This window comes from Mustela putorius, unplaced genomic scaffold (genome assembly GCF_011764305.1).
Source record: "Mustela putorius furo isolate JIRA1106 unplaced genomic scaffold, ASM1176430v1.1 tig00003846_pilon_pilon_pilon, whole genome shotgun sequence".
NCBI classification, from domain to species: domain Eukaryota; kingdom Metazoa; phylum Chordata; class Mammalia; order Carnivora; family Mustelidae; genus Mustela; species Mustela putorius.
Genome location: NW_025421999.1, coordinates 11,528,320 through 11,537,332, shown reverse-complemented (window position 1 = coordinate 11,537,332; position 9,013 = coordinate 11,528,320). Strand labels below are relative to the sequence as shown.

The window sequence follows — 9,013 nt, the reverse complement described above, 5'->3', positions numbered from 1 at the left end:
AAAGAGAAGAAAAATAGTCCATTTAAACTATATAAATGTAAGAAAGATATTTTAGGAGCAGAATTATCCTTAAAAGTTATCCATCCAAACCTTTCTATTTTATCAGGTCACTGAGATGCAGGGAAGTGAGCTGGAAACACTCATGAAATTAATTACAAACCTCTTGAGAAAATGATTTCAATTTTTGCCACTATTGAATAAGAGCCACCTATAAAGGTAAGATTTTGGTCAGATTCTCACAAAGAGATACAAATAATTTAAAATAATGTAAATTATTCATAAATGGGGAAAGTTATTAATGTAAATCTTGGAGCAAATCCTTAAACTCCTAAAAAGGAGGGGAAAGAATTATTCATCAAAATGACATAGTTCAGAGGATGAAATTAACATTTAAATATAATATTATCTTATTTGTGTATTCAAAAGAGCCAGTCAGTATTCAAGTATGGCTACCTGACTACTTAAATTTAAATACAAAACAAAACAAAAACAAATTTTACCTTCATCATTTATTCCTTACACTTTCAGTTTTCCATGTTTTGTTGGGAAAGATATCAATTTTGGGGTTAAAATCAAGTGAGGAAACACCAACCTGGCCACCAGGACATCTATATTTAACAATTATAGGTTTTATTTAGTTCCATTTTCTTTCCATTAGCTGCTTCTTTTCAATATATTTTCCCAAAAGAGCACTTTAAAAATATTTCTTCTGCTTCTCGCTTTGATTGGGTGAGAGAAGAAAGCAATCACTGTGATTTACTTAAACAGACCACAGAAAATTTAACCATGAAGGAAAAATAATCGCTGACTTTTTATCATTTCTGCATCTTCCACAAAACGTGGAGAAAGTCAATACTGATTCCTGTCATTGCTTTTTATCCCTGATCATTATGCTCAGAAAACTTAAGCCAGAGCACTGAAGAGGTAGTTCCCGGTTCTTTTGAAAGGCGCTTCTGTCATTTTGCTGCTGTGGATATTGATCTGACCTTTAAATTTCTAAGTTGAAATGGAAGCCTTTATCAAGAGTTATTACTATAAGGTGATATTAAGACATAATAGCCTTTAAAATGCATTACCACTTTCTTAACAAATGTTACCAGGATGGGAAAATAAAAGTAGAAACAAACACATTAAAAAAAAAAAAAAAAGAACAGAGGGCATTCTCTAGGATTTGTGGCTGGTTCGTTCATTCCCCCCCCCCTTTTTTCCTTCCTTCCTTCTTTCCTTCCTTCCTTGTAATTAATTACTGAAAATCTGTTACTTAATGATTTTATAATATCAGTACATGCTCTGGCACCATCTTAAATGCTTGAAAGGATTAACATGAAGAACGGGCTGGCAACTTGCTTAACTCATTTAAAAGACAGCAAGTGCTATAGGGAAAAAAAACACAAAAATGAACGTTAACTGGTTTTTAAAGTTAAATTTCTGCTGAGCTATTATAAATTAGTTGAGCTAATTCTTCAATAGAGAAGGGCCATCCATCTTCATGTGGCTAAGTTCAGAGAGAAAAGTTGAGTTATATTGATTTTTGCAATAGTTGTGTGTAGAGGAGGCTTATTTTACTTTGTTTTGAGAACCTTTTCCACAGACTCATCATGAGAACTCAGAATTAAAATCCAGTCGGTCCATTACACATAGATGAAAAAAAAATCACAAAATCTCTGTTATCAATTAGATTTGGGGTACATATGTTTCATTGTAAGCATCCTGGACCCAGAACCTTTCTAGACACTTTGGGTAAAACCTTCTCAGCTGGCTTACCCATTGACTTTATATACAAAAATGCAAGAAATGCGACATTCTTTGCGGATGGGTTCAATTATCTCCTTTAAACTTGTTCTTTCCCACTGACTCTGTTCTAACAGGTGTTTTTGTCTTTATTATTTATGAATGAGGTTATATGGCATCATGGATATTGAGTCTCTCTCTCTCCCTCTCTCTGGAGCTTGAATTATTGCCTAATAGGGAATTATGAAATCATATGGATTGTTTCCGGTCTCAGAGATGTTTCTCCCTGAGCTCACTTGCTTCTTCCTCCATCTGTGCCTTACACAAAAGAAGAAACAGCCCAGAGGATTTCAGACTTAAACTGTCTCTCTGAAACATTCCTATGGCAGTCTCTTCAAGTTGGAAAAAATATGAATCTTTTAACTGGAGTTTGCCCTCACTGATAAACACAGGATTCTTCGTTTTTCCTTTGTGGGGGTTGCTGCTCAGATAAATCTTTCTTTGTTGCATTGGTTTTAATGACTAATTTTTGTTTGAATCTTTTTCTCTCTAAAAAGCAATCAATGCATAGGATAAAAACTTCAAGCACTATATAGTTTGTTCCCTTCTACTCCCTGAGATTCAGTCCTTTAGCTCATTCCCTGAGAAGGATGTGTCTAAATCTTCCTATTACATGGAGAAAAAATTCCATTTCTCTGGAGTGCCTGAGTGACTCAGCTGGCTAAGCATCCGACTCTTGATATCAGCTCAAGTATTGACCTCAGTGTCCTGAGTACAAGCCCTGTGTTGGGCTCCATGCTGGGCACGGAGCCTACTTAAAAAACAACTCTCATGATCTCTACCCTATCTCTTTTATTTGTTTTTTCTTCCTGCTCCAGGCACACACCCTCTTCTCCAGCCATACCACTATCTAATTTCTTTCTTTTAAAAAATATATCAGGTATCTTTGACATACAAAAATTAAAAATAATTCAGGTGTACAACTTGATTTTTTTAAAAGGAAGTTCTACATTCAACATGAGGCTTGAACTCACAACCCTAAGCAAGAGTCCCATGATCTACCAGCTGAGCCAGCCAGATGTCTCTCAATGCCTTGATATCAAGTATGCATTGTGAAAAGATCACCACAATCAAGCTAAATAACCTATCCATCACCTCTACATAGTAACCATTTTGTGCGCAGGGGGAGGGGGTGTGATTTAATTCAAGATCTACCTTCTTAGCAAATTTCAAGTGTATTATATAGTATTGTTAACTATGGTCACTATGCTGTATGTTGTATCTCCAGTACTCTTTCATCTTGCATAACTGAAACTTTGTACCCTCTGACCAATACCTCCTCATTTCTTTCACTCCTGGCAACAGCCATTCTACTGTCTGCTTCCCTGAATTTGACTACATTAGACTGCACATAGAAGTGAGATCATGCAGTGCTTGTGTTTCTGTGCTGGCTTATTTTACTTAGCACAATTCTCTCCAACTTCTGGATTGAGTCCTGGGACATTGCTTCTGGGTACTCTGCCCCTTGGGTCTTTGCTCTGGTGGTCGCCTCTGGTGGGAAGCCCTTCATTCTCCTGCAAAGTTTGCTTAGCCTTCCAGGCCCTGCTCAGGTTTTCATTACCACTTCTTTGTATTTGCCTCACCTATCAGTCTCCACCACTAAACTGTAAGATCTAAGAAGGAGGAAGTTGAGAAACCCAGGCTCAGCTCAGCCATCAATAGCTGTGTGTAGCAGGGAAAAATGGTAAGCCTCTCAGTGCCTCCATTTTCTCAACTGCTACATTTTTGGGGGAGTCATCCTTGTGCAAGGGCCATGCTAATCTTCACTGTATCATCCCAGTGTTAGTATATGTGCTGCTGAATGGAGCACTGATTGACTACATTTTTTTTTAATTTTTTAAAAAGATTTTTATTTATTTATTTGACAGAGATGACAAGTAGGCGGAGAAGCAGGCAGAGAGAGAGAGAGGAGGAAGCAGGCTCCCCACCGAGCATAGAGCCTGATGTGGGGCTCGATGCCAGGACACTGGGATCATGATCTGAGCTGAAGGCAGAGGCTTTAACCCACTGAGCCACCCAGGCACCCCTTCACTACATTTTTAAAAACAAGCAGCCACATGTTAAAAGACGGGAAGAAAGAGTAAATCTTTCTGACTCTGTGGACTCTGTGTTCTTAAAGTAGGGAGACAGATCTCTCTTCCTCTGTAAATGAAAAGAAATATTCCAAGTAAATATGATGATTGTCCCCTAAGAAATGTAAGTTTAGTAGAAAAATAATGTTTATTGAAATATATGAACACTGGAAACTATAGATCTAAGTGATTAATATGAAATCCCAAGTTTCGTGGGCTATTTAGTTAATGGACTAAGACCTTCCATTCAAGCAGATGACTTGTAAGTTGGTTGAATTCATGAACTTTTATTGGTAGTCTTTCAAGTTCAGTAAAATCCTTTAAAATTTCTTAAATAAAGTCCTTAAAAATATTGTTTATAACATGAGCTATGTTTCATGCCCTCTTAAGGAGAGATTATGAGGAGCTTGTGACCTTATTTGAACAGTTAAAATACTCAGTATATAATCATCAAGATGCCTTTCTAGGAAAGAATTTCACTTAAATCCAGTTAAAGTAGACTTTAATATTCATAAGAGGATAGAATTATTATCCAGATAAATCTATTATGCAGAGTGTGGTGGCAAGAATTAAATAAAGCCCAGGAGAATAATATTTTAATGGAAAATTTTCCTTCAAGAACTGGAAATAAAAATAGGAATAATTTAACCTTTCAGGTCATGGAAGTGAGTTTATAAAATTCTCAGGCCACAAATGTTAAGGTAATTCACAGAGCAAGATAAAATTAAAAGAATCATTAAAGTTTTTATACAAATAATTTTGAAACCCTAAATAAATTCTGAAAAATATACCACAATTCATCAAAAAGATTCAAAAAAAATTAGCAGACAGATTTCCAATGAAGAAATAGAAAACATACAAAGTTGCTTCTGTTCCTTCTAATGTTTTCCCAGGGGAATTCCACAAAACCTTTAGAGAGCATGTAATTCAATGTTATTTAAATGGTTTTAGATCATAGGGGAAAAAAGTCCCTAAGTACATTTTATGAAACAAATATAATATTCAATATTATAAACTGTTAAGTCATCATTTGATAGATTCAAGGGGAAACAGCATATGATCATTATTAATAATCCCCCCCAAAAAAACACTGAGCTGGCAGCATATTTTATGGGAAAACTCAAGAAGCATTCCATTGACATCAAGAAAAATTAAATAATGTTCACTGTCGCATTACAGTGGGCTAAAACATCAACCACTGAGCTTTTAAGAAAGTAAAAAGAAATGAGAGGTTTTGACATTAAAAGGCATTGAGAGGCAGAGAGAAAGAGTGAGCGGGAGCAGTGGTAGAGGCAGAGGGAGAATCAGACTCCTTGCTGAGCAGGGAGACAGACTCAGGGCTTCACCAGGACCCTGGGATCATGACCTGAGTTGAAGGCAGATGTTTAACTGGCTGAGCACCCCAGGTGCCCCTATCCGGTTGATTTTGAAAAATGAACATACCTCAAGCATATACTAAGACAAATTATTCCAAATGAATAGTATTTAAATGTAAAAAATAAAACAATAAAAATACAATATAAAAACTTGAGTAAACTCCTATAAAGAAGGGAGATCTAATTACAGACTCAAATCCATAAACCATAAAAGAAGAATATAAAATCCAGCCACATTAAAAAATAACTTCTGCATGAGGTAAAATATTATAAACAAATATTAAAGACAAGTGATAAACTGGGAAAAATTACTTGTAACTCACATTACAAAGGAAAGGCTCGCCTTCCTTTTACATAAAAACATCCTTGAAATAAATAAGAAAAAAAAAATAGACCAGGGAGGGGATGAACAGAGTTCAAAATAGGCAATATAAACAACATTTAGATTTGTGAAAAGATACTCATCAGCACTCATAATAAGAAAAATGCTAATTCAAACATTGCCACATTTGTAGTTTCAAAACATGGCCCCAGAATTATCGAGTATTCCTCCCATGAACAGGTACACATTCCTTTGAATCTGATGTCTGTAATTTTCTGACCTACAGACTCTAGCCTATATGAGAAACAGAGCAGACTGTATAACAGAAGTGTTGCTGTGATAATATGGTGGTTTGTACTACCTGTCTCTTTCTCAGAGAACCCAACCACCATATTCTGAGGAAGGACAAGCCCCCCAGCAGACAGGAAGCAACAGCTAGCACCAAACTGCCAGTGAGTATGCCAATGTGGAGAGAGACTCTTCAGCTTTAGGTGAGCTGTCCTAGATAACACTGCATGGAGAAGACACGAGTTGTCTTTATGAAGTTCTGCCGAGATTAAAGATTTGTGAGCAGATTAAATGATTGTTTCATTTTAAGCCATTAAGGACTAATTCAGGATGGTCTTTTGAAATTGGTAAGGAAGAAGTAAAACTTTCACTATTTGAAGATAACATGATACTATATATAGTAAACCGTAAAGGCTCCACCAGAAAACTACTAGAACTGAATTTAAGAACTTACTAGAACTTACTGAATGAATTCAGTAAGGTCACAGGATACAAAATCAATATACAGAAATATATTGCACTTTATATACGAACAATGGAGTAGCACAAAGATAAATTAAGAAAACAATACCATTTCTAATTTTGCCAAAAATAATAAAATGCTTAGGAATAAACGTAACCGAGGAGATGAAAGACTTGTACTATGAAACACCAAAACTCTAAAATTATATTGATGAAAGAAATTGAAGATGACACAAACAAATGGAAAGATATCCCCTACTCATGGATTGTAAGAACAAATATAGTTAAAATGTCCATACTACCCAAGGCAATCTACAAATTCAACGCAATCCCTATCAAAATACCAGCAGCATTTTTCACAGAACTAAAACAAATAATGCTATAACTGGTGTGGAAACACAAAAGACTCCCAAATAGCCACAGCAGTCTCGAAAAAGAAGAAGAAAACTAGAAATATGATAATCCCAGATTCCAACATATACTATAAAGCTATAGTAATCAAAAGAGTATGCTACTGGCCCCAAAATAGAAACATAGATCAATGGAAAAGAATAGAGATCCCAGAAATAAACCCATGATTATACGGTCAATTAATCTTTGACAAAATAGGCAGGAATATGCAATGGGAAAAAGACGGTCTCTTCAGCAAATGGTGTCAATATCAATATGTCAGTAGATAATATCTATAATATCAATAGAGTCAGATGTCAATAGATAATATATATTATATATTATATATATATAAACAGAGTCAGATGTCAATAGAAAATATCAAAAATTGGAAAATCTAGAACTGACTGCATAAGGCTATTATTTAGAGATAATAGCATTTAGAGAAGTAACTACTACAAGAAATAGGAAAATAAGTAAAGGATGATTGTGGAGACAGCAGAGAGGACAGAAAAGATTAGTGAAGGATCCTCTGTTTTAGATTTCAGTATTTAGGTAGCTCAGTTGATAAAAGGGTCACAATCAGGAAGGAAATTCTCCGGATTTCACTTCAGGAGGCTGAAAGTCTTTCTTGAGGCTTAACAGTGAGAACTACCGCCTCCACCCTGATCAGCAGCTGGGTACTTCCAATCACCTGGTGCAATCAGTCTTCTCTGTGCAGCTGTGAAAGGCAGTCTGAGGCACGCTGTGTATGCTGGCTTCCTGGGTCATAAACTGCTGAGTAACTTCCTTCACTGCTAAATTTTTTAATTCTTCTCTCTTTCTTTCCCTGATATCCCTCTCTCCAGGTTCTTGTTCTGTTATCTCTTTATAACTCCCAATTTATAAACCTGAAACTCACTAGCGATTTTTCTTGTGAAAGAGTTTTATGTGTTTCTGAAGGAAAACACTGGAACAATTTGGATTGAATTCTTGGAATTCTTGGAATCTGGTATTGATTCTTGGAACCTCTTGCCCTAGTGTGTAGTGGAATATTTCGCAAAGTCCAGGGGTATCTCCAGAACAGAAAAGTTCTTCAGAGTGGGTTTTGTCTTCTCAAAGGAGACACTAAGTGATGTCCCTACACGATGGACATTCTGGAATGATGATAGTGGACCAGAGACATTCAAGACTCGTATGTTCTATCCAGCTATGTGGGTCCACTGTTTGGATCTACAAGTATCAGCCATCAGCCTGACATATCATGCTGTTCAAGGGGGGAAAGACATAAACTTATTTTGCAGAACATTGTGGCAGTTTTAGTGTGACCAATCATCTTGGTGTTCCTGGGACCATAACAGTTTTAATGCTGAGAACCCTACATTCCAGGAGGCCTCTCAATCCCCCAAACACTGGGGTAGTTGATCACATTATGGTTAAGGGGTCTAGGGTAAAGCCAACTGCCTTGAATAAAATCCCAGCTCCATCACTTACTAGCTGTGTGACTTTGTCAAAATCACTTACTCCCACTTTTTCTTAATTGCCTTATATGAAAATGGGGATAACATTAGTACCTAATTGCTGGGATTGTAATAGTAAATAACTTAAGACATGTAAAGAACTCAAAATGGTGCCCGGCCTGTGGCAAGCATTCAGTAAATATCACCTAGTAGCACTCAATATATTTTTTTTTAATTTTTTTATTTTTTTAACTCTTTATAAAAGATTTTACTTATTTATTTATCAGAGAGAGAGAAGAGAGCACAAGCAGGGGGAGCAGCAGGCAGAGGGAGGGGGAGAAGCAGACTCCCCACTGAGCCAGGAGCCCAATGCAAGACTCAATCCCAGGACCCTGAGATCATGACCTGAGCCAAGGCAGATCCTTAACCAACCGAGCCACTCAGGTGTCCCTAAATATTTTTTAATAATAAAACCAGTAATAATATTACTATTTTTCAAGTAGAAAGATGCTTTATTGTAAGACAAAGGGAAAAGAGTTGTGTAAATAATGTTTTTTTTGGAGGCTGATAAGGCCAAATGGGACCAATGGGTGTTTTGAAGTATCTGCTCAGTCAAAGTCAAGTATTTTCATGGTTACTCTTACAACGTTCACAGAAAGAGCTGTCAGGAAAAGCAGTACGCTTTACTCATTCGAGCTGTAGACAAAACTTTCATCAATAGATAATATTAAAACTGCAAAAATAAAAAGGACTTTCATATCTGATCTTAAGCTGTGAGGGCATGTTCCTGTTGTTGAAATTGGAGTGGACATCAGGTATTTGCTGTTGTCAGGAGAGGTAATAAAATATGGAATGCAGTGACATTGGGCTGGG

At 36.4% G+C, this 9,013-nt stretch overlaps 1 non-coding gene across 1 annotated transcript; it reads right to left on the bottom strand.

The window, feature by feature from the left end:
* Nucleotides 1-3,494: 3,494 nt before the first annotated feature.
* On the bottom strand, nt 3,495-3,601 carry LOC123387207. The gene has a single exon (XR_006601532.1). It is a non-coding gene; the product is annotated as a U6 spliceosomal RNA (small nuclear RNA).
* Between the last annotated feature and the right edge of the window lie 5,412 nt (nt 3,602-9,013).